Below are 22,127 nucleotides of genomic sequence, written 5' to 3'. Positions count from 1 at the left end.
AGAGTGGGGATGTCTCTGTAAACATGACACCTGAAACCTCATCTCCTTTCCCCTTTCCCTCTCCAGACTTGCTGCCCTCTGAACTGGAAAGAAAAGGAGGGGAATCCCTCCAGTCATACACACCAGGTGAGATTTCACATGGAGATTATCTGTAAAGGAAGAGAAAAATCCCTTGAAAAGATTTTCACAAACTTCAGAGTAGCAGCCGTCTTAGTCTGTATCCGCAAAAAGAGAAGGAGGACTTGTGGCACCTTAGAGACTCACAAATGTATTTGAGCATAAGCTTTTGTGAGCTACAGCTCACTTCATCGGACGCACAGATCCGATGAAGTGAGCTGTAGCTCCTGAAAACTTATACTCCAATTTGTGAGTCCTCCTTCTCTTTTCACAAACTTGTCACTCAAGTTACAAATCAAACCAGTATTGACCATGACACCTCCCGCCCCCAAACATAAAAATACATGCACGAAATACGAAGGAGATCCCAAGCAGAGGTCAGATGAACAATCCTGACACCAGCCTTGGTGCTGAGTTCACACCCACGCCAATGAACAGCAACACCCTCCCTGGCCTACACACAAAGCAAAGGTCCTTAACGCTGACCCTGCCGCATCCACACACAACCACATGCCTTTGAAATATTCAATTCAGAGGGCTGCCTCTGGCCTTGAGAGGTTCTTCTCCAGTGTCCCCTTCCCTTCTCTTCTCCCAGGCCAGGGGGAGGAGAATGGGCTCAGCGCGCAGCTTCCCCCTTGGTTCATATCTGTTGCCTCCCTCCTCTCACACCAACCCCCCCAAACACACACTCCCCCGCAGCTTCAGGTGCTGACCTTCCTCTAATCCCGAGAGAGGAGCAGCCCCAGCAGGGAGATGCAGCCGGGAAGGAGGGAGAGAGGCAGTTTCTGAAGCCAGCCGGGGGGGAACTGCCAGGGCGTCTCTGCCCGGTCTCAGGCTCTCAGGGCACAGAAGCAGCTCCACGGGCTGCTGGTGTAAATCAAAGACCAGGTGCTGTAATCTTTGTGGCCCTTTTCCCCCTCCGTGCTCTTTGCCATCTAAGCTAGAGCAGCGAAGGGGGGAATCTCTGGGATCACACACCCACGATGAGCCTGGGGGGGTCGGGGGGGGGGGAGATTTTCCTTCAGTTACCAGGAAATTCCCATGAAAGCAACTCTCCCCCACAGCAGTAACCAGACTCACTCTCACCACCACCCAGCACCCAGAACTCCTGAAGTGTGACCTGGTCATTTGTGTAGACATTGACAGGCCTTTCTAATATTACATTCAGGGTTGTCAGCCGAGAGATCTCTCTCCTCGTGGCTGTCACATCCTTTCCCCCAGGACTCTTCTCCAACATCCCAACTTTCCTTTGGGCTGGGCTGGGCTCTCCCGTTGGGTTTGCTTGCGGCTGTGTGGCGTGGGTAGATGGCGTCTCTCTAATGCTGCCGGTTTGTGTCCTCTCTTCTCTCTGGGCTGGGGAAGGGCTTGGCCCGTGGTCACAGACAGCTCTGGAAAAGTACCTGGGGGAACCCCTTAGCCAGACCCTCGGAGCGTCACACTTTTCACGAGGGGAAGCCACGTGGCTTCACCTCCCTCTGGGACCTCACCTCAGAGCCGTTGGCCCCCCTGCTTCAAGCTGTGAGCTCCCGCCAGTGGATCCGCTTGAGTTGGACAGACACCCCCCGAAGGGAGCAAGGCACCCCCACCGTCAGCATCTGCAGTGACTCTCAGCCAGCCTTGGTGAGCCCTGAATCTACAGCCCTCTGACCCCTCTCTAGCCCCAGTTCAGGGGAGCGTGTCCCCAGCTGTCAGCAGCCCACCCCTAACAACCCCCACCTGGCCCCTTGTCATAAATATAAAGGGAAGGGTGAACACCTTTAAATCCCTCCTGACCAGAGGAAAAACCCTTTCACCTGTAAAGAGTTAAGAAGCTAAGATAACCTCGCTGGCACCTGACCAAAATGACCAATGAGGAGACAAGATACTTTCAAAGCTGGGCGAGGGGGGTGGGGGGGGGACGACAAAGGGTCCTCTCTGTCTGTGGGATGCTTTTGCCGGGACCAGAGCAGGAATGCAAGTCAGAACTCCTGTAAAGGGCTAATAAGCAATCTAGTTAGATATGCGTTAGATTCTGTTTTGTTTAAATGGCTGATAAAATAAGTTGTGCTGAATGGAATGGATATTCCTGTTTTTGTGTCTTTTGGTAACTTAAGGTTTTGCCTAGAGGGATTCTCTATGTTTTGAATCTGATTTCCCTGTAGGGTATTTACCATCCTGATTTTACAGAGGTGATTCTTTTACTTTTTCTTTAATTAAAATTCTTCTTTTAAGAACCTGATTGTTTTTTCATTGTTCTTAAGATCCAAGGGTTTGGGTCTGTGTTCACCTATGCAAATTGGTGAGGATTTTTATCAAGCCTTCCCCAGGAAAGGGGGTGTAGTGCTTGGGGGGATATTTTTTGGGGGGGAGACGTTTCCAAGTGGGCACTTCCCCTGTTATTTTTGTTAGACACTTTGGTGGTGGCAGCATAAAGGTTCAAGGACAAAATGTAAAAGTTTGTACTTCGGGGAAGTTTTAACCTAAGCTGGTAAGAACAAGCTTAGGGGGGTCTTTCATGCAGGTCCCCACATCTGTACCCTAGAGTTCAGAGTGGGGAAGGAACCTTGACACCCTCCTTAGCCCTTTGTTCTTCTTCAAGTGCTGGTCCCGGTTGTAGTCCATCGAGGGTTTACGCCATGTGCCTGGAGCTAGAGAATTTGAAAGTAGGAGTGTTCGCTGGTCCGTGCATGCGCCCTTGCTTTGTGTCATGGTTTTGTCCGAGGCAATAACCCGGACAATAACTAGTGTCCTCTTGTCTCTGACGCACTTAAACCCCCCCCCACACACACACACTTTAGAACTGTACATTGTTTGTTTTATTCAGGTTTGTGTTGGTTTTACTCTAATTTTAGCGTTTAGCAGTAGTTTTAGGAGATAAGAGACTGCAGGGTTCCTTTTTCATTGGTCCCCCCGATCCCAATCCAGCACCCACGCCTGGATACTGGTTTACGCCGGAGACCCTGGGGTTCCAGATCTGCACCTCCTGCCCGTGTTCGTTCTCAGTCAGTGATGAGCACCAGCGCTGCCTCTCCTGCTTGGGAGAAGCTCACATTTCATCCAGGTGCAGCATCTGCCCGTCCTTCCCAAACCATACCTCGAAAAGCACCTCATGGAGGTCGCCATGAAGCCGCAGTTGGATCCAGGCTGGGGAACACCCGCCCCCACATACATCAGCCTGAGAAACCCAGAAGCGCACCTCCAACCATGGAGATCATGTCCGGTTCCACCGGTACCAGTACTATGGATCCCGTGCTGGGGCCTAGTCGGGAGCCAAGGATGCATGCGCTTAAGGATGGCAGTGAGTCTTCCTCCAGGCCCAAGAAGGACCATGGGTCCTCCACCAGTTCCAGCCACCGAGAAGTGGCGCTTTCCAAGGCTCACAAGCACAAGAAGTCGCACAGACCGCCAGATCCACTGGTACCAACCATCGAGCCACGCACGCCTTCCAAGTTGGCAGCCCCTAAGTCAAGGGAACCATCGGTTTCGGAAGAGTCCCCCCCTCCGGCTCTGGTTCCGGCTCTGGAGCGTGTGCCGCTAACACCGGGGAGGTTGGAGGCGGCACCCGGACCTGTTTACCTCTTTGCTCTGGGGGAAGCGAAGTCTCCATGTCTTCCTGCACAGTCAGCGCCAGGCGGGGATGTGATCTTCAACTCTGGACTTCGCTCAGTCGAGTCACACTTCTACCCACTCCCCTCTGGTTCAGACAGATCCCCCCCGGTTCCGACGGTACCGCCACTTCAGCCAGGCTCTGAGTTCTCCTTGGAGGATTCGGATGGCGCGCAGGGGCTGCCGATCCTCTACCGCTGCTATGAATATCCTAAGGGACCGCCAAGTTTCTGAGAGTCCCTTATTTTTCTCCAACAGAGAAACCACTGTTATCCCATTGCCTGGGGCCCTCCACAGCATCCAATGGATCCATCTTGTTGGCCACACGGGGGGTCCTGGCCACCATATCTGCCTTCAGAGCCTCCACATTCAGCAAGACTGGATTCACTGTTTGGCGGGCAGAAAAGGGGGTACCATGTACTGGCTAAGGGGTCTGAATTTCTGTTCTCTCATCCTCCACCCCCTTCCCTCATGAAACAAGCAGTGATGTACCCTGGTAGACAAGGACGGTAAGCCGCTGGACCTTCTGGGGTGCTCGTCAGCCAGCCTCCAATTTTGGATTTCCAACTACCAGGCCTTATTGGCCAAATGCCACTTTCTCAATTACGGTAAATCGGAGGACTTTACAGACAAGCTTCCCTAGCAAGATCGAACCCGTTTCCAAGCTATCTAGGAGGAGGGCAAACTGTTAGGGTGCCAGGGGCCCAAACCCAGGCTTGGGTCTTCTCAGAACCTGTCCTCCCATTCAACCTATCGCTCTGCAATGGGACTTCAACCTTGTTCTCTCAACATGAATGAAATCTCCCTTTGAACCATTGTGTTGATGGTCCCTGTCCCTTCTTTCCATGAAGGTCATTTCCCTGGTAGCTCTTACTTCCGCAAGAAAGGTAGGTGAACTGGGGGCCATGATGGTGGGTCCCCCTTTCACCACATTCTGTAAGGACAAAGTTTCCCTGTGCCCACACCCCAGGTTTCTGCCAAAGTTTGTCTCCTGCTTTCATCTTAACCAACTCATATACAGTACTCACCTGCTTTCTTCCTTCCAAAGCCTTATGCCTCAGTGGAGGAGAGACTCCTTCACTCCCTTGATGTCTGAAGGACCTTGGCCGTCACCCTGCAGAGGGCAAGACTATTCAGGAATCCCCTGGACCGTTTCTCACGCGAGCCACTTCCAGAGCTGGGTAGGGCAGCCACATGGAGTTCTGTACATACTTTTGCTGTGGATTGCTCCTCGATGCAAGACTCTGCAGTGGACGTCTCGTTTGGCGCAGCCGGCCTCCGCCAATCCACCGAGCCAACCTCTTCCTCCCACCCGCCTCCAAATTAGGTGCTCCTTGTTAATCACCCTCAGTAGACTGCAATAGGGACCGTCACTCGACGGAGAGGAGGTTACTTCTCTCTAACTGGAGGTGTGGTCCCTACCTGTATTCCACTCCCCCTGCTCTTGCCGCTCTGCTGCGGATCGGTCCGATTTGTGGTGGAGAAGGAACTGAAGGCATGGTCAATCCGCCCCACCCTTTATCACCGAGCATGAGGTGAAGCAAGGGCGCGTGCACGGCCCAATGGACGCTACTTTCGAATTCTCCAGCTCCAGACGCATGGCGCATGCGTAAACCCTCAGTGGAATACACGTAGGGAGCACACATCTCAAAGAAGCTCCAGTTACTGGTCAGTAACCTCCTCTTCTCCAGCGGGTCAAACACAGCTGGCTTCCTGCAGAGTTTGAGCCATCCATGGCCGTTGGTTGCTAGGCGCCAAATGACTGCGTAATTGGAGTGGCCATTGTCTTGTGGGACTCGCCAGGGACATGGGCCCAGGCTCCAGGCAGCCAGGCATCGGTCTCACCTGGATTTCTGACTCTTTGCAGAGGGTAAACAACCTTTTCCCACCTCCTCATTAACCATGCAGCATATGGGGGAAACTGAGGCCCACGCTGCATTCATACGAAATATTACAGAAAATTCCCACTCCATCACACCCACCCAATGTCCTCTCCTATGATGTACTCACTGGCCTTAAATCATTGGCTCTTCCCCAGGGCTGCATCTTCATTTCTGATCCCTGGCCTGGGAGTGTTGGATGCATTTGGGCGAGAAAGCTTCCCTTCTGGGGTCCAAAGTTGGTACCTGCCTCCTCTGGACCCTCCTAATTAAACGTTTTTGATGCCTTCCTTGGGAATGGAGCAGCTCCTGAAGGGAAACAGGGAACTGTTTGCGACAGTAGAAGGCAGAGAAGTGGGTCCCATTACCCAGGTTGAGAAACTGCAGTGACATAGAATCAGAGAAGATCAGGGTTGGAAGGGACCTCATGTGGTGTCTAGTCCAACCCCCTGCTCAAAGCAGGACTAATCCCCAACTAAATCATCCCAGCCAGGGCTTTGTCAAGCCGGGCCTTAAAAACCTCTAAGGAATGAGATCCCACCACCTCCCTAGGGAACCCATTCCCGTGCTTCACCATTCTCCTCGTGAAAAAGTTTTTCCTAATATCCAACCTAAACCTCCCCCACTGCAACTTGAGACCATTACTCCTTGTCCTGTCATCTGCTACCACTGAGAACAGTCTAGATCCATCCTCTTTGGAACCCCCTTTCAGGTAGTTGAAAGCAGCTATCAAATCCCCCCTCACTCTTCTCTTCTGCAGACTAAACAATCCCAGTTCCCTCAGCCTCTCCTCATAAGTCATGTGTTCCAGACCCCTAATCATTTTTGTTGCCCTCCGCTGGACTCTTTCCAATTTATCCACATCCTTCTTGTAGTGTGGGGCCCAAAACTGGACACAGTACTCCAGATGAGGCCTCACCAGTGTCGAATAGAGGGGAACGATCACGTCCCTCGATCTGCTGGCAATGCCCCTACTTATACAGCCCAAAATGCTGTCCAGACATCTCTGTCCGGGGCACCTGAGACTGAGCAGAGGCAGCCACCCGGGATCCAGGACTGTCCCAGCCAGAATGGGGCAGCCGGGGAGTGTGAGGAACGGTCCCAGCCTCCCCCAGGGCTGAGCTCTGCCCTAACTCTCGGCTTTTCTCTCCCCCGCAGTGAATGTGACTCTGGATCCGGACACGGCCCATCCCGAACTTGTCCTCTCTGGGGATCGGAAAAGTGTGACATGGGAACATAGGCAGCAGGCTCTGCCCGACAAGCCTGAGAGATTCGACCGACGTCACTGCGTGCTGGGCTGTGAGGGATTCACCTGCGGGAGACATTGCTGGGAGGTGGAGATGGAAGTGGAGGATGAGGGACGCTGGGCGGTGGGGGTGGCCAGAGAGTCTGTGAGGAGGAAGGAACGGATCAACCTTAACCCCAAGGAGGGGATCTGGGCGGTGGAGCTTTGGGGGCATCAGTTCCGGGCTCTCACCTCCCCTGTGACCCCCCTGAGCCGGGTCCCCACCAGGATCTGGGTTTGTCTGGACTGTGAACGGGGGCAGGTGACATTTTTCGATTCTGGTACCGAGGCCCCGATCTTCACTTTCCTGCTGGCCTCTGTCGCCGGGGAGAGAATCCGCCCCTGGCTCTTAGTAAGATCGAGCAGTGGGGTCAGACTGCGTCCCTGAGATGGGGTGTGGGGGTGGCAGCCGGCAGGGACACAGAACTGATTATCTGGGATTTGCGGTGGGGAGAAGCTGGAGTCCTGCACCAGCAGGCTGCTTGGGAGAGGGAGACCCAGGGGGTGGGTGTGGGGGGGTGACCTCCAGATTACCAGGGAAGGGATGCTGTTCTCGGTGGTTGCAGATGACAGAACAAGGAGTAATGGTCTCACGTTGCAGTGGGGGAGGTCTAGGTTGGATATTAGCAAACACTATTTCACGAGGAGGGTGGTGAGGCACTGGAATGGGTTCCCTAGGGAGGTGGTGGAATCTCCTTCCTTAGTGGTTTTTAAGGCCCGGCTTGACAAAGCCCTGGCTGGGATGATTTAGTTGGGGTTGGTCCTGCTTTGAGCAGCGGGTTGGACTAGATACCTCCTGAGGTCCCTTCCAACCCTGATAGTCTATGATTCTGGGAAGGATTTGTGTGTGTTGGGGGGTAAGTTAAGGAAATAGGTTTAAGTAAATAGGGGTCAAAACTGGATTTAGTTGAACTGGTGCGTCCGGTTAAGTGTATGCAGCTCCATGGATTAAAAACTGTTTCTCGTCAGAGCTCCTTTCCGTCCATTTATTGAAAGCTGCCACATGCACTCTGGTAAATCTGCCTCCAGCGAATGGCCACAAAGCTTCAATCTTGTAAAAGGTTGGATGGGAACAGATACAGCCATTTGTTTGCTGTACAGGATCCAGGGGCCACGGCCCCAAACCTGCAGGGGCCACCACGTGGGTCCAGGGGTCTGTCCATCGGGGGCAGCTCGGAGAGGGAAGAGGCAGCGCCCAGGGTGTTGTGCCGAGGTCCAGGAAACAGCAGCCGGACAAATGGGGTTGAGTGACGGCTACAGATCACAAGGGACACATTCAGCAGACAAAAACCCAACCCTGCAGCAATGAGGTCCTTCCCCTTAACATCCCCCCTCTGCTAACAGCATCCAGCTGTCCAGAAAAGGCAGGGGGGAAGAAGCTAAAGTACGCTTGTGCCTAGTTCATTTTAATTAGCTGTGGCCACAACAGTTACCCCCCTCTCCCGCCATAGTCAGATTTCTTATTGTGGCTTCACGTGGCCGCTTCCCAGACTCTCAGCACCCACCTCGGAGCTGGAAAAGGCTGCCCGAGGAATGCAAGGGAGACCCGGAGCGCCCTGCGGTCTGTAGGTCTGGCCTACATTCCTTGTTCCCAGAGATCTAACTTTGCATTTGGCTGTGTGAACGCACCTTCTGTCTGAATGGGCCCAGCTTACCCAGTGATCCGGGTCCCTGTGTGGGACGGGACTGGCCTGGCCCCAGCATTATTTACCACCCCACCAAGCTGTGTATGAGCAACGATTGTATGGTTCCTGCCAGGGCACTGATGAAAATGCTGATGAATATTGGTTCTAGAACGGATCCCTGCCAGGATGTTCTTAATTCACTTTGAAAAACCAACCCCAAGCAACCAGCCAACAAACCTGGCTCCTTCACACACAGTAGAGCTGATGTTTCGGGCTGTATTCATCTCCATGAGGTGACTGAGCCACTTCACGTCTCTCTGATATTCTGCAGCGGCTGTGTAGAGAAGCCCTTTCCCTCCTGTTAAAATGACGACTCCTCCACGCTTACCTGGATTGTCTTGACATTTACTGTGCCTTGTGGGAGTGCAGGGTAGGGTTAGTGATTCAAACGTAGGGTCATTTGATCTTGATGTTCCCGAGATACAGCTGGCTCCAAAACACAAAACAGAACGACGACAAACCGAAACAGACAACAGCATTTCATAAAATTCATAGATTCTACCAACGATGAAGTTTGAAACCCACCCTGGACACAAATCGGAGAATGAACTGCAAACAAGTGCGTGACATCCACCTCTGCCAGTGTTTCTTTATAATTATTTATTTTCGTTTGGAGAAATGTGAGGGGTGATATGGGGTGGGTGGCAGAGGAAGCTGGGAGGCTGGAGACAGAGGAGTGCGGGGGCTGTCAACCCCAAATTCTCCCTAGGTCTTTTTGTTATTTCCTTATCTCAGTCTTGTATCGGCTGCAACATGTTGGTGATAAATACAACTGCCTAAATGATCGTTAACTCTTACAACAAGCCTCTTTCCATTCAAAATACTAGGAAATTAAATAGCAAAACAAACAAACAAATGAAAAAACCCAACCAAACCAACCAAACAACACCAAACAAGCAAAACCCCAGAGAACAAAGAAACCCCACAACGTCGTTAAAGGAGCGTTCAGGTTCCCCAGTGACAGCTCCAGAATGTCGAGTTCATCAAAACTAAAATTTCGAACACCAGGAAACACAGAGTTAATGTACATGGCAACACAGCGGCCTCTTTGAGCGGTGCCCCAAGACCCCCACAGCACTCGCCCTCTGCCTCTGGAGACAGTGCCTGGCACGCAGGGAATAGGGCACATGACAACTGTCACACGAGTCTGCTTCCCAGAAACAAGCCCAAGCCTGTCGAATTTTATAACCCTCCCTGGCCTGTTACAATCCTTTCACTCTTCCTCACCAGATTGCATTCAACAATCTGGTTGGGTTCAGTGGGTTGGTTGGTGGATGGATTGTTTGGGTGGATTGATGGGTTGTTTGGTGGGTGGGTGGGTTGGTTGGTGAGTGGGTGGGTGGATTGGTTGGTGGGTTGTGGGTGGATTGGTTGATTGGGTGGATGGGTTGGTTGGTGGGTGGACTGTTTGGGTGGATTGATGGGTTGTTTGGTGAGTGGGTTGGTTGGTGAGTGGGTGGGTGGATGGGTTGGTTGTTGGGTTGGAGGGTGGATTGGTTGGGTCGGTTGGTGAATGGGTGGGTGGATGGGTTGGTTGGTGGGTGGGTGGGTGGATTGGTTGGTGGGTTGTGGGTGGATTGGTTGATTGGGTGGATGGGTTGGTTGGTGGGTGGATTGTTTGGGTGGATTGATGGGTTGTTTGGTGGGTGGGTTGGTTGGTGAGTGGGTGAGTGGATGGGTTGGTTGGTGGGTTGGATGGTGGATTGGTTGGGTCGATTGGTGAATGGGTGGGTGGATGGGTTGGTTGGTGGGTGGATTGGTGGGTTGGTTGGGTGGGTTGTGGGTGGATTGGTTGATTGGGTGGATGGGTTGGTTGGTGGGTGGGTGGGTGGATTGGTTGCGTTGGTTAGTGAGTTGGGATTTGGTTGGTGGATTGGTTGGTTGGTTGACTGAGTTGTGGGTTGGGGGTGGATTGGTTGGGTGGGTGGGTGGATGGGTTGGTTGGTTGGTGTTGTCACGATTCAATTTATTATAGCCTGCAAAAAAAACCCAGGAAGAAGTGGCTCTTCGAAATCATTGCTGGATTCAGATAACTTGGGACAACTGAAAGCTTGAGTCTGCTGGTACGGACACTTCCAGCTACGCCGTGGCTGTTTCTTTAAGAGAGGACTCACACTTCCCCTCACGACAGGCGTAGAAATTGCTGCCCATTTCCACCTACTGTTGTTACCTTCACTGCCTAACTCGGCAGCAAAACACAACAAAACACAAAACCGTCTTGAGCCCCCATCCAGCGACCTGGGATAATTACACACACACATCCTGGGTGCCTCTAAGAGGCATACTTCCCCTCTCGCAAGCACAGAGTCTGAATATAGCAAAAAAAAACCCGTTTAATAAAAGGAGGGAAATAATGCAGCATTAATTTGGGGAAACACCGCAAACAGGATTTATAAACATAAACCATGAGCAAAAGACTGACCCCCAAGTAAGTTGGGCAGTGCCCTTTTCCTCTCAGGTTCTTAAGTCCAGCAACCCAAAAGTCCCATTAATATGCCAGTCCCTTCTCTGCACCCCAGAGTGCCGCGGCAGAGTTCACCTCCCACCCGAGGTGGAGGGGGTCAGGAGGCAGCTTACACACGCCGCGCTGCTCGGGCAGTCACTGGCCACCCCTTTGTCGTGAGATTTTTTGTGGTGTTTGAACGCTGACAATGATCAATATCTCTCAGCACAAACTCTCAGGGTGAGACACTCCGAGAGGCCGAGACTGAAACGGGGAAGGAGGTTACTGCCCGAATGATCCCTGCAGTGATGTGAGATCCCCCATCTCCCGCCCTGTCCCTCTCCTGAGGGTAACAGAGCTGGAAAACTCCTGCGTTTGCGATCAGAGCGAGGCAGCCAAGGCTGAGAACTGTGAACTCCCTGCATCAGAGCCAGAGACAGACAGGAACTGGCCTGTGAGTGTCGTGTGAAGCTGCCCCTGAGCTCCAAAGGGCCATGAACGACACCCCAAGAAGAATGATGTGGGGAGGGGGCAGCGTCTCCCTATTATGAGATGACGAGGTTGGGCACAGGCAGGACGGGAGCCGGGGATGTCAGCAGACCTGGCCAGCCTTGAACCCAGGCTGACCCCCATTGTTGAGGCCAGAGGGAGAGAAGGAGCCTGACAGCCCAGCCGGTCACCCCTTCCCCATCTATCACAGTGTCCTGTGTGGGGATGACAGAGAGTGTCTCTGCCCCACTCACCCCACACTCATCCCTCCAACCAGAGCTCTTTGGGTTCCCTGCTCTCGGGTGTTTGCTTTTGTGCCTGGCTCCCAGTGTCTCTCATGGCTCCTCGGCCCTTCTCTACCCATTTACAAACGTTGCTGGTTCATGCAGGCGTTGGGCGCGGCCAGGTGCTGGACTGAGGGTGAAAAGTCCCGCGTTGGGCTGGGCTGGGGCTGGGGAAAGGAGTCTGCCTTTGTTCGGCCTTTGAAATAATAAAGTAGAATTTAGTTTCTCCCACTCCCAGTATCCTGTGTTTTGCATTACATGTCTACCCACTCCAGAGCTAAGGTTAAAGGTAAAAGCAATGCAAACATGGTCTGGGATGGAAATACACAGCAAGGTCACCCAAACAACCGCATCCCTGCATGCATCTGATGAAGTGGGCTTTAGCCCACCAAAGCTTAGGCTCAGATAAGTTTGTTAGTCTCTAAGGGGCCACAAGCAGTCCTCGTTCTTTTTGCTGATCCCTGTCATAGGCTCCTCAAACTTCCCATAGAGATAAAACTCACTCAACTTTTGTGCCTTCCCCCTGAGCCCAGTCCAAACCAGGAAGAGTCTGAAACCCTGGGTTCACAGGGTCATTCACCTCTCCCTCACCCTGGTGTAAACCAGATGTAATCCCACTGGAACCCCTTGTTCTGTCTACACCAGTGCGAAGTTGTAGGGAGAGGAGAATCAGACCTGTTAGCAGGAAATATACTCACACACACAGAGAGACACTCTGACCCCGAGCTGGGTTTCTGCTCAAGACCCCTGTCCTCACAACCTTACCGTCTGCCTGATTGCAGGTCGGGCACGTGGAAATCAATGGGGCCATTGGCAGCAGTATGAGGAAAGGCGTGTACAGTTTGGCAGGGCTGGGAATTGAGAGCGCTGGGCTGGGGAGTTTCTCTCTGATGATCTTCGGCCTGTTCCTCCGACCACAGCTTTCCCCGTTTCATTCTTGTCTGACTACGCAGGAATTGTTTCTGTTGATCCCGGGATTATTTTTAATACCGTAGCGGCCAGAGGCTGCTCCCATGCTCGGGGCACGGTGTTGTGTTATACATTCACAGAGTGAGAGACAGCTCCTAAGGGAACGAGCGTCAAGGCTGAATCTACAAAACAAACCAAGTCAGGATTCTGCAGGCGTCGGGAACATCTCTGCGCACTTTTAAACCAGGGTTTCAACTTCCGATGTGTGTGAAAAAAACAGATTTTTCTTTCCCCAAATTACAGCCCTTCCAAGAGTGCAGAACACAGCCCGCAGGAGTGACAAAATTGGCCTCTCCAGCGAGGGTGACCGGATGTCCCGATTTTATGGGGACAGTCCCCGTAATTGGGGCTTTTTCTTACATAGAGGCCTATTACCCCCCAGCCCCTGTCTGGATTTTTCACACTTGCTATCTGGTCACCCTGACTCTAGCCGCAGTCACCTGAGGATCGGAGAGCTTGGAGGATTCCCCTGTGCACAGTCCCCTGGTTCATCTCTCTGACCCTGGAGGACTCCCATTGACACCGTCTCCTGGTTCCTCTCTGATGCTGGAGGACTCCCATCTACACAGCTTTCCTCCTGGGTCATCTCTATGAGGGTGGAGAACTCCCATCAGCCCAGCCCCCTGGCCCCCCCACATCTAGGACCCCTGGAAGCTCCTTCCCCCTCTTCTCCATATGCTCTGTGGCTATTAAAGTTCCTTTTAACTCCTACATATGTCAGTGCAGCGTTCAAAAGAATTCTTCATCTTCCTTCCTTTTCAATTTCCCAGCTGCCCTTGTGGAGGGCAGAGTCCTGGGATTTGCTGCCCCACTTGGCGGGGTCACCCCAGCACCTGCGGGGACCTCACCAGCTTGGGGTTTGGGGATTTACTAGGAGGAGCCTGTGGGCTCTCTCGGGTGCTGCCCGGGACCCTGGGCACCCGGGATTCCCCAGTGAGCCCTGCAGCGTGAGACACCCCGCACCGGGACTAGGGGGGGTTTCTCTGCCTCATTGTAGGATCCTAGTGTAGACAAGGCTCAGGGTAGTTTCACCCGCGATAGCCACACGATCGCCGGGATGGCCACGAGCCAGGGATCCCGAAACAACGAGGAGTCCGGTGGCACCTTAAAGACAAACAAATTTATTTGGGCCTGAGCTTTCATGGGTAAAACCCCCTCGCCCCCCACTTCTTCATCTGCAACAAAGCCCTCCATGCCCTATTTTGGGGACCACAGCAGGTGGCTCCTGACCCCATTTGTGGGAACTTTGACCCCCATCCCTCCTGGGGGTTCCCCCCCGTGACTCTGTCCCGCAGCGCCTCCCCCGTTCTGACCCCCAGGAGCGGCCGGAGGGGCAGTGGTGAGGCTGGGAGGTGCCTGTGGGGAGGGGCAGATGCGTGGGGGGGTCTGGCATGGGGGATGGGGGAGGATAAGGTGGGGAGGGGCAGGACTTGGGTCTCCATCAGATCTGGAGGCAGAACTGATGCGGTGGGGGGCGAGGATTGATTTGAGGGTTGGGGCCAGATAAGTGGCTGGGCAGGGGGCCCGGCAGATGTGGGGTGGAGGGTGGGAGCTTGTGCAGAGAAACAAAAATCACTTTACTGGCTACATGTGGGTGAGGGGCTCTGCTAGTTCTCACCCACCCCCCGGGAGGGTCAGACACCAAAAGGCACCAAACTCACAACCGAATCTTTTAAAAAAGCACATGGTTTGGGGGAGGCAGGAGCACCGGTTATTGAGTGAGCCAGACATGGGCAGCGGGTATCATAGGCAAGGGGAGGCTGAGAGCCGGGGGCGGACGGAGGAACTCACCTGTTTTACTCCAAGCCAGGCCCCCAAAGTGAGGGAAATCCCTTCCCCAACTCACTTCAGGATCGCTGCCAGAGGCTGGCGTCCGTGTAAACAGAATTAACCCGAACTCTTCACTGGTTTCCTCTCCCTTGGGAAGCCGAACAAGGCCCAGTCATTCCTTACTCCGCTGAGGGACAACCCTGGGATCAGGGGGTAACATAACCAGGCATCATAAGGACACGACAATACCCACGAAGCCTTTCAGTTATGAGCGGAGCGGTGCCCGGGAGTGTGCGAGCGAGTGCCCCGGTTCTGTGTGACACGGTTCCTGCCTCTGGGAGCAGAGGAACGAATTCCCGGTATCGGGGGGGTGTAGCCGGGTTAGTCTGTACCCACAAAAACAACGGGGAGTCCGGTGGCACCTTAAAGGCGAACCGGCTTCTTTGGGCCTCAGCTTTGGGCATGGGGAAAAAACCCACTTCTTCAGAGGCCTGACTCCAGAGGTGAGGTCCAGATGTGACCCAAGGGGGGGTAAGAGCGGCAGGGAGATGCAGGGAGGCTGGCGCCTGGCCTGAAGGAGACAGGCCGGGGGCTCTGGGACTGGCTGGACACGGGTGGGGGGAGATTTACCCAGCGCTGGGGCGGAATCACTCCAGGGATGCCGCTGCCAAAGGCCCTGGGACCCGCGAACCCCTCTCCCCGCCTATTTCTCCTTCTGCCCCTTTCAGGGTCTCCTCCTCCCCTGCCCAGCCCCCCGGGCTGGGAGCCTTTCGGTCACTTTGGGTCACTTTGGGTCACTTTGGATGCTGCCCCTGGGGCTGGAGCCAGGTGGCGGCGGCTCTGCGGGGGCGCAGGGAGGGGGCCGGCCGGAGAAAGCCCCCCCACTCCCCGGCCCCCCGTGTGCACTGCTGCAAGCCGGGGGTGGTTTGGACGGACACAGCCACGGGGCTGGAGCCGGCCGGGAGCGGTGGGTGCTGGGAGGAAGGAAGCGGGGAATTGGGGAGAACAAAGGGACACGGGCCAGGGGCTTTTGCGCGGCGCCCGGCGGGGACCTGCGATCCGGAAGCGGGGCCGCTCCCCGGGGGTCTCTGCTGGGGGGGAGCCCGGCCCTGCCCAGCCCGGGGCGGGGGGGACTTTCTCCAGCTGGGCCCGGCCCCCCCCGGCAACTCCGGAGCCGTCAGGTAACCGGGACTCGCTGCGTTACCGGGGCGTCGGGCAAATCCTGCAGCCCGGGGAGCTGCTCCCGTGTCCGGCACACGCGGCTCCGGGCCGGGCGTGTGGGCTCGGGGGGCAGCTCCCTGCCCCCGGCTCAGGGCCAGCGTCTGCCAGGGGCGAGACTGGAGCTGGGGCAAGGGACCCGGCCCCGGTGGGGCTCCCCTTGGTGCGTCTGGGGGTGCAGGGGCAGGGCAGGGAGGGAGGAGAAATGAGCCGGAGATGGCGACCGTGTGGACTGACCTGGCTCTGGGCAGGCAGGAGATTGCAGGGAGAAGAGCCGGTGACAGACGCCCTGATGGTTTCCCCGCTTGCCTTTAAACTATTGATAAAATTATCTCTAGTTCTTCCCCGTTTTCTCTTTAATTCTCAAACAGGGGTGGACGAATCTCTGTCCGTTTCCCCCTCTCTCAAATCGCGGAGATGTTGTCTCGTCTTCGCAGGTTTTGCCACCTGTCTCTCTAATTCCCAAGTGCCCCTTTAAAATCTCCCCCAGGCCAGGCGGAGGAGCCCATGGCTTTTCTTGGCTCCAAAGCTTGTTGTCTCTTTCGCCAGCCAAAGTTGGTCCAATACAAGATGTTCCCTCCCCAGCCTTTTCTGGCCAAGATCCTGGGACCAACAAGGTTACAACAGCACTGCGTACCCTGGCTGAAAATCTTCTCAGAGTAGGGGGGTTTCCCTGCCCCTTTTATCTGCACCCAATTGTCCTTGTTTAGGTGGGAAATTGTAGCCCCAAGTCAGGGGGTTAAGGGGCAGAGCTTGGGAGAGCCCTGAGAAGCAGCTGCCTCTGGGGTGGGGATTCTCCACCAAGCAACAGATCATGGACGGGCATGTTTTGACCCATTTTCTCCCCAGTTATCAAAGGCTGATATGAAATAACCCGATGCTCCATTTCCTCTCCAGTTATTTATTACTAATTCAGTAGGCCCTGAGATTTCCCCCGTCTCTCTAATTATACGATATTAATGCACAATCGCCTCAGAGAGAACAGGAGGACTTGTGGCACCTTAGAGACTAAGAAATTTATTTGAGCATAAGCTTTCGTGAGCTACAGCCCACTTCATCGGATGCATATGCTTATGTTCAAATAAATTGGTTAGTCTCTAAGGTGCCACAAGTCCTCCTTCTCTTTTTGCGGGTACAGACTAACCCGGCTGCTGCTCTGAAATCGCCTCAGAGTTTGCCTTGTCTCAGGTTCTTGAATTTGGATGTAAAATCTTTGCAAATGTCGCCTCTTTTCTCTGTTTATCAGATAGTGATAAGAAAATTCCCTCAAATTTTACCTCTTTTTTCAAAGATCAGCTACTGATATAACGCCCCCCCCCCCCCCCCCCCCCGGCATTTTTCCTCTTTCCTGTCTAACTTGTAAAAATGCATCCACATTTCTCAGATTTCCAACTGTTTCTCTCTGGTGGCTGAACATTGATCTCAATGCTCAGATTTGGCCTTTTTACGTGTAATTATCAAGTGTCGATTACAAATCCTCTCAGGCTAGGAGTTGTTCCCCATATTTTGGGGGGCACCTGTTGTCCTGAATCACTCTCCATATTGGAGCTTGCAGGGAGCTAAACGATGCAATGATTTCCCCCTCATTAGAGAATCATTTCTTTCTCCCTTTATCTGACTCACCCCATATTTAATACACATCAAAGCCAGAGCTACTTGGTCGAACAATGTCTCCCAGCTGCTAACAGGACAGTTGGAGGGAACTTTTTCTTTTCCCCCAGACAGGGCTGGAGGAAGGGTTCATTCCCCTCAGAAAGCTACGTTGTGTGTGGCCAGGTCCTGTTCCCAGGGCAGTGCCCAGCCTGGCTGGGCGTCCCCATGCTCCTGTGTTTCCCCTTCACCATCCTATCACCGGAAGAAAGTCCAAAACCGGGGACAAATGGTCTCCAGGAGGGGTTGCTTCCCCAGCTGTAAGATGACGCCACCTTTGGGCTGGCTCCATGGTGGGCATTATTGGCCAGTGACAGGGCCTGGGCATTCTTAAATATTTCAGCTCCTCCAGGCCTCCCATTCTCCTGTTGAAGAAGCATCACCCCAGGGCTCCCTTTGCCTGTGTGCATGGCCAGCAGGGGCTGCCGCTAACTTTCTATCCATTTATCAAATCCAGACATGAAATCACCCCAGATTTTGCTGTTCTCCTCCCCTTCAGAGCTGCAGGAACTTCAGGTTTGGAGGGGGGGTGGGGTGGGGAACTGTTGTCCCGAGTCCTTTCCTAGAAATGGGGATGGAGGGACAGGAGAAGGCAGTTCACCCTCCCACCCCCTGCAATGATCATTTTGAAGATTCTGGCCTCCTACCTCCTGAGCCCTGGTTCTGGTCTCACCGAGACCAGAGTTAATCCAGAGTCACTGCAAGGAGGAACAAGGAGTGACTTCAGATTAACAAGGGGGAGAATGAGATCAGCAGCTGCCCCAGTGGGGACTTGCTTTCTGTAACGGCTGTCACCAGAGAGCCCCGAGTGTTGCTGAGGGGAAACCGCTCAGTATCTCTCTGTCTCTGTCTCTCTGCTCAGGATACTGGAGTTGGATCCTCTGATGACGAATAACTGGAGTTGAGCTTCCCTGGTCAGACACTGCTGCCTCCCTTGCCAGCTGGGAATCGAGACTGAGCCGCGGCTGCTCCCCTGGTTGGGGTCTGCGGCCACGGTGAGGACTTTCATCCGCCGTGATTAGAGACCTGGAGGGAAGTGCTGGGGATGGGCAGTGACCCGGAGAGGTGGGAAGGTCCCAGAGCCCGGCATCCAGGCTGATGTCTACCCCTCTACTTTTAACCCCGCAGCTTGAGTCCTGTGAGCCGAGTGAGTTGACCTGGGCTCTGAGTCTCGCTGCTTTTATTCATTTATTTTTTTTTGTTGAGTCTTTTATGAAAAAGTGTCTTTTATAGCAGCGTAGACATCCCCCAATGTGGCCAAGCATTTTCCCAGCGCCGAAATTGTAGAATAACAGACAAGCAGGGCTGGAAGTGACCTAGTGTGAGATCGTTCAGTTCAGCCCCCGGGACTGAGGCAGGACCAAGTAAACCTAGACCACGGTTGGCAGGGGTTTGTCCAACCCATAAAACCCTCCAGCGTTGGGGATTCCACAACCTCCCTTGGTAACCCGTTCCATTGCTTTACTATCCGCTATAAATTCCAGATCCTTTTCTGCCTCGCCAGCTATTCCCCGTTCTGCAGCTGTGCATTCTTCCTAATGTAGCACTTTCCTTTATTGAATTTCATCTCCTTGATCTCAGACCGGTTCTCTAATTCATCACAGTCATTTTGAATCCTCATCCTGTCTTCCAAAGTGCTTTGCAACCCCTCCCAGTTTGGTATGATCCACACATTGTATAGGCATATTCTGCACTCCATTATCCAAGTCATTCGTGAAAATATGGAATTGAATTGGATCCAGAACAGATGCCCGCAGGACTCCACTTGATGTGCCCTCCAATTTGAGAGTGAACCATTGATCATTACTCTTTGAGTATGGCATTTCTATGATTTATACACCCACCTCACAGTAATTTAATCTAGATCATATTTCCCTCATTTGATAATGAGACTGTCGTGCGGGAGTGTGTCAAAAAAACTTACTAAAATCAAGATATATCACAGCTTCTGCTTCCCCCTGTCCACCAGACCAGTAACCCTGTCAAAGAATGAAATGAGGCTGGTTTACCAATAGTTTGTTCATAACAAACCCATGCAGGCTCTTGCTTAAACCTGATTCTTTAATCATTTGTTCCAATATCTTTCCAGGTATTGAAGTTAGGCTGACTGGTCAGTACGGGCAGATCGACAGTGAAGATGCTGCATCAATGCTGCTCTGCACTGACAGGAGAGAGCTCTCCCATCGGCGTAGTTAATCCACCTCTGTGGGAGGAGGTAGCTGGGTCAGTGGGACAAGCTCTTCTGTCGACAGAGCGCTGTCTACACCAGGGCTTAGGTCGATATAACGTACATCGCTCAGGGGTGTGGATTTCTCACCCCCCTGAGTGACATAGTTATACCAAAGTAATTTTGTAATATAGACTTGCCTGAAGCTTCCAGGCGCTCTTTGTTTCCCTTTTTAAAGATAGGTACTATGTTTGCCTGTCTCGAGTCCTGTGGACCCTCACCCATCCTCCCTTAGTTCTCAGAGACAATCGCGAATGGCTCTGAGATTGCGACAGCTAGTTTCTGAAATACCATAGGTTGAATTTCATCTGGTCCTGTTGACTTGAATACATCTTACTTACCTATGTTCTTTAACCTTTTATTTCCCTATTGTGGCTTGGTTCCTTCCCCCATTGTTAATATTAATTGTATTAAGTACCTGATCAAAACTAACCCTTTTAATGAAGACTGAAGCAAAATAAGCTTTAAAAGTCTCAGTCGTCTTCATGCCATTGGTTATAAGCATTCCCTGCCAGCTAAATAGTGGACCTACACTTTCTTTCACCTTTCTCTTGCTCCTAATGTATTAATGGAATTGTTGCTTTTCAGGGTGACTGCACCTGAGGTTTCTGGGGTTCCAAATTAATAACCACTTTGGCACGTGTGAGTCTGGGAGTCACTCCTTTATCCAGTCTTTGAAGAGATGGTGAGTAGGCATCAGCCAGACAATGGGTTTCTGCTCAGGGTGCGGCTTCAAAAGGATGCATCTCGAGGTGGATCATTTTCATCTCCCTCCTCCCAAATATTTCCTAGGAATTCCACTTTTTTTTTGATTAGCACATTGTTTCAGAGAGTCCTTTGACGGTCACAACACTTCCTAGGGTTTATATTAGCCATGCCTTCTCCTTAAATCAGTTACCTATACAATCCCACCAAAATGCGCAAACCTTTGCCTTTTTAACACAATGACCTTCTAAAATACTTAAATTTAAAGGTTTAATCGAACAGAATTAAGATTTGTCCAAGATATGGCAAGAAATTGCCATACCTGTCACAAGAAAATCTTTTTATTGCCTTTCATGTCCCTTGGTTTTGTGCTGTAACCTTTCTGTTTTTGTTCCTACATGGTTGTACTGTTCTTTTATCCTCCTCTGTAGCCGTTTGTCCATGGTTCCACTTTCTATAGGATTTCAGTTTATTTTTAGGATATTAAAAATATCCTGATTAAGCTATATTGGCTTCTTAAAATTCTCCCTATCTTTCCTTCACATAGGGATAGTTTGTTGTTGCCTTTAATGGCATCTCTTTGAGAAACTGCCAACTCTCATAAATGCCTTTTTCCCTTAGATTTTCTTCCCATGGGACCTTAGATACCATTTTTCTGAGTTTGTTAAAGTCTCCTTTTTCAGGGTCTATTGTCCATATTCTGCTGCTCTCTCTCTTACCTTTCCTTAGAATCATGAAATCTGTCATTTAATGATCACTTTCACCCAAATTGCCTTTCATTTTCAGATTCACAACCAGTTCCCCCCGTAGGTCAGAACACAGTCTAGAATGCCTATCCCCTGGGTTAATTTTTCCATCTTCCGAAACAAAGATTTGTCCCTGGTACATTCCAATAATTTAATGTGGACATTTTGTGTTTAGCCGTATTACTGTTCCAACAGAGACCTGGGGAGTTAAAAGTCCCCCCATGAATACCAGATCTTATGTGCTGATTATTTCTGTTATTTGCATAGCAGAGTCTAGAACGGCTGTCCGCAGGGAAAGTACCTGGGGCGGCAGGGAATCGTGATGCGAAATTAACTCAAACCTCTTCTGAAATCTCCCCCTTTGCCATTCTCGCTTGGACAGGCTGCAGAATGATGTCCCTGTTTTGCTTCAGCTCGTCCCAGCCTCCCCAGGGACAGGGAAGAGAAATGGTTGCAGTGGACCCGGGTCAGGTAGGGATTATGGGGGAGTTGCTCGTGGGTTCCTGCTGGAGGAAGAGGGGCAGTAAATACCGAGGAGTTGGGACTGTCTAGGAAGTTTGGTGTGGAAGTGGGAGTGCGGCAGGAAACATACAAGGTTTAGAACGGGAGGTGGACAAATCCTGCTGGGACTTGTTTAATCTGGAGCCTGGACTATAGCAGTGAACCCACGGGGGTTGTGATGGAAATTTTCATTATCTGTGGAATAGGAAACAACCCCCCTGGACAGGGCTGGGAAAACTTTCCAGACTTTCAGGGTCAGAACCTACTAACCAGAGGCTACTATGAGATATGAAAGGGGACACCCACCGGTGAGGTTTGTCCTGTCCTGTCCTCTCACATCCAGCTGCTGGCGATGGAGAGGGGGCTGGGATTCCCAACAGGGGGTTGTCCCTAGTTCCTGCTGCGGGGCTCCATCTCCTGTATCAGCCTCTGGCTAGCAGGGGGGTGATGAGTGTGAGGACCCCTGCCCCCTCTCTCTGCTGGGAGGGATGAGGGGCTCTTTCTTTCTCCCCTCACCCCAATGCCTCTGAGTGCTCTGAACAGGGTGTGTGTGGGGGGGGGACTTTGCTGATT

General features: G+C 52.5%; 3 protein-coding genes across 4 annotated transcripts in view; 1 reads left to right on the top strand and 2 right to left on the bottom strand.

The window, feature by feature from the left end:
• The window catches only part of LOC102934530 (zinc finger protein OZF), a 1,287,564-nt gene that overhangs the window by 378,173 nt on the left and 887,264 nt on the right, over nt 1-22,127 (top strand).
• The window catches only part of LOC102930400 (zinc finger protein 501), a 1,110,025-nt gene that overhangs the window by 350,290 nt on the left and 737,608 nt on the right, over nt 1-22,127 (bottom strand). The window lies entirely within an intron of this gene.
• LOC102937091 (zinc finger protein 135) overlaps nt 1-22,127 on the bottom strand; it is a 426,373-nt gene that overhangs the window by 284,405 nt on the left and 119,841 nt on the right. The window lies entirely within an intron of this gene.

The sequence above is a fragment of the Chelonia mydas genome, chromosome 28 (assembly GCF_015237465.2).
Source record: "Chelonia mydas isolate rCheMyd1 chromosome 28, rCheMyd1.pri.v2, whole genome shotgun sequence".
NCBI lineage: Eukaryota > Metazoa > Chordata > Testudines > Cheloniidae > Chelonia > Chelonia mydas.
Note: the sequence above shows the minus strand (reverse complement) of the source record. Positions and strands in the feature narration are given on the sequence as shown.